This window comes from Pteropus vampyrus, unplaced genomic scaffold (genome assembly GCF_000151845.1).
Source record: "Pteropus vampyrus isolate Shadow unplaced genomic scaffold, Pvam_2.0 Scaffold132, whole genome shotgun sequence".
Lineage (NCBI taxonomy): Eukaryota > Metazoa > Chordata > Mammalia > Chiroptera > Pteropodidae > Pteropus > Pteropus vampyrus.
The window spans coordinates 981,398-984,808 of NW_011888913.1; positions in this window are offsets into that span (position 1 = coordinate 981,398).

Here is a 3,411-nt window from a genome sequence, read left to right on the forward strand (position 1 = left end):
ATCGTTGCTGTCTAATCATCTCTCGAAAGCAAAAATAAATTTGCTTTTGGTACAGGGAATTACAGGAAAAGCAGGATGTCTGTATTTATGTCATCGAACGTATTCCCCCAAATCTCATTCACGATGTAATTGAATTTAACTCATTCCAAATCGGACATGAGTTCACGGCAGAATAACACGCAGTGAGGAATCCAGCAAGTTCTTCCAGATGACAAATGATATTTATGATAGAGACACTTGATTTTGAGTCCCAGTCAATTCATTTACAACCCGGTGACCTTGGTCAAGTGAATTAACCTCAGAGCACGTCAGCGTCCTCATCACTGATGTGGGAATTCACTTATCTGACAGAGTCACCGTGATGATTAAGCGAGACCCTGGACGTGACAAAGTCTGGGGACGTGAGGGGCAAGGGACCTTGCAGCTTGGGGACCCGCACACTGGCAGGAGGACACCACTGAGGAGAGATCCTTCCTCACTGACGAGGGAATTACAGGTACACCGGTCCCAGGGGATCTGGCTACCCCGATTTGCTATCAGACCTTCACATAGAAGTTAAATCACATTTTACGCATCAGTTATTTTGAATATCTATAAGACAGGGCGAGGCTCATTCATAGATAAAAATGTGCCTTCAGAAAAAAATGGCCGAATCGGGCAAGGTACGGAAATGTGGAGAGGCCAAAAGGAGGAACTGGCAGCGTGTCCCTCATCCAGGATCCAACCTCACCGACGGATCGGGCGCCCGCCCCTTTGCAGATCCAAGTTCCCCATTGGTACGAACTGGCCAAGAACCATGGCCTTCAAAGCCACGCCCGAGCAACTCGAATCTCCTAGGGTGCTCCCTCGACATGGCAGCACTTATTTCTTGTGTCACTCACGTATGGTGGGGGCAAAAATAAATAAATAAATAAGGCTTCTCTCTAATATGATATCATTGAAAAACTCTGAAAATTTTTCTGTGCAAGTTTGGAGAGTGTGTTTGGGATGGTTTATCTGTTACAATCCTCGTTCGTGATCAACAGAAATCGACGGTAATTGACTGAAGTATTAAAAACGAAATGATTAGGGACACATGAGAAAACTCACACTCATGAGAAAGAAGCTACATGGTAGCAAAACAGGCAAACAAGGTAGCGAGGGCACAGGTGTCTCTAGCCAGTTGTGAAGACCTTTCTCCTTTTATCTGCCAAGTTATTTATGGATGTATAATATGTAATAAATATCTATTGGCTATAAAGGCAATAAGTATACATTTTGCACAAACATATAGACAGATAAGCCCACATATTCCCAGAAATGTGGTGTTTGGGGTGGGGGGCGTTCTGGGCTGGGGGAGCCTCAGCTCACACACGCACATGCACACACATGCGTGTACACACCTGACTTATGTAGCCAGCAGTCTAATTCCTAACTTTCCTGGAAGCTTAGGGACAAGGTGGCAGCAGCAGACTCCGTCGATGCCTGAGCGGTTTGTCTTCTGCTACTTGTTCCATAAAGGATTCACTGTCACCCGGGACTAACCTCATTCAACACAGTCGTGCAGGGTTGGTTTGGTAAGGCGCTGCCGGCACCTTGTACCTCTGCCTTTTATAATCTGCCTTTGCTCATTCCAGAAGAATGAGTGGTGATATCTGCCTTTCCGTGTCTGAACACTAGGCTCTCCTGTTCGAGATAATCCAGCATCAGCAGCAAGACACCTTCATCCAGGTGGCAAACCGAGGCAGTGACCAGGTATCGCTGACCAGGATCTGTGCTTCCGGCGCCTCCACAAGCCGGTGGCCACCCCTCAGCAGCTGTCTCCACCCCACACACGTTGGAGGCGCCCAGATCTCTACCCGTTTCATGTCCTCACGAGTCACTAGGGATTCTCCCGGGAACGAGAGAGGCCCGTGCACCGGCTACCTCGCTGCACCCGCAGGTTTAAATCTTCCGTCGCTTTTCATTTTCGTTTTACTGCCCCCTTAGCAGACATCCTCGCAATGTCTCAGTGTGACAGCAGCTCGGCCCCAGGGGGAGATTCAGCTAAAGACTTGGCTCAAAGTTAGAGCCCCCAGTAAGTGAACAGAAACTGGGACGCACAGACGCGGGGCTGGTCCGCCTGGAAGAGCGCTCACCGCTGCTTCTCAGGGGAATGGAGTCCGTGATGTGTCCTGAGTCAGTTCAAATAATTTGTGCTATGCCATAAGTCGTTTTATTAAGTCACCTACTCCCTTCGTGATACTGGATTTTGCTTGTTAAAAATGCGCACCTAATTTTCGATAGCCCGACAGACAAATGGAGCATCATTGTATTGTAAAAGCGGACTGAGCGGTCTGGGCAAAGATGGAGCAGCCACATGGCTCCCAGCTCCTGTCCTTACAACCAAAACATCCTGCTGCCCAGATGCCCAACAGCGCAGGACGACTCTGAGAGGAGAGAAGAAAAAGAGGGACAGGCAGAGACCTCGAGACCCGAGAACTGGGCAGGGGGCGAGTCCCTGAATTTCATTCTCGCCTCCGTGCAGCCCAGACAGGGCGCCGCGGAGGCGCCAACCCAGAATGGCCAAGAGAGCCAGAGGAAAGAAAATTCTAGAAGTCTCTTTCCCTGGCTAAAAGACTGGGAAAAGGGTGACCTAAGAACAGGACATCTTTTTAACTGCATCTACCCTGCACCAACAGAAACGCCCCATCCTCCTCCTCGTCAGAGAGTGGACCCTCCCCTCCCCCGACGCCCCCAGCGGAGCAGACGCCAGCGCCCGGAGGCGTCCCTCAGCGGTGACGGTGGCAGAGCACTCTCCTGCCTGGAGCAAGCAGGTGGCCCTCTGATTCTCCAGTGAGGTGGAGCAGAAGGGGTCCTACTGTGAGCTCACCTTGTCACCCACCTGTACCGCCGAGGCCGAACCAGGCGGAGCGAGGGCCGGCCCCCAGTGCTGCGGCTTAGGGTCCCGGGGGGACAGGGCCTCCAGGCAGGGCTAGTTGACACTTTGCTCTCCTCTCTCATTCCCTGATGTCAGGAGGCCTGACAGGAAGCTGAGCTCACGCCCAGCTCAGAGGCGATGAGCTGGGGCTAGTGGGTGAGGCCGAGAGTGTCGCTGAGCTTTCCTGCCGCCCGTCCACATTTGGGGGGTGCTGCATGGGCACCGGGAGGACGCTGGGCAGTGTGGCAGGTGGAGCGCCCACCGAAAATGAGGTAGGACACAGCGTCCCACGTGACACCACGTCTGCCACCCCTGGGGTGAGTTCAAAAGTCACGCATCCTACCGAGAAGCAGGGAAATCACGATCTGAATGAGAAATGAAAATCGACAGATCCAGCACCGAAAGGACGCAGGTATCGGAACTACCTGAGGAAGGTTCTAGAACACCTGCCCTAAAAATGCTGCAGCGAACGATCGCACGTCCTCCCGAAAGTCTTCACGTGCCCTGAGCCT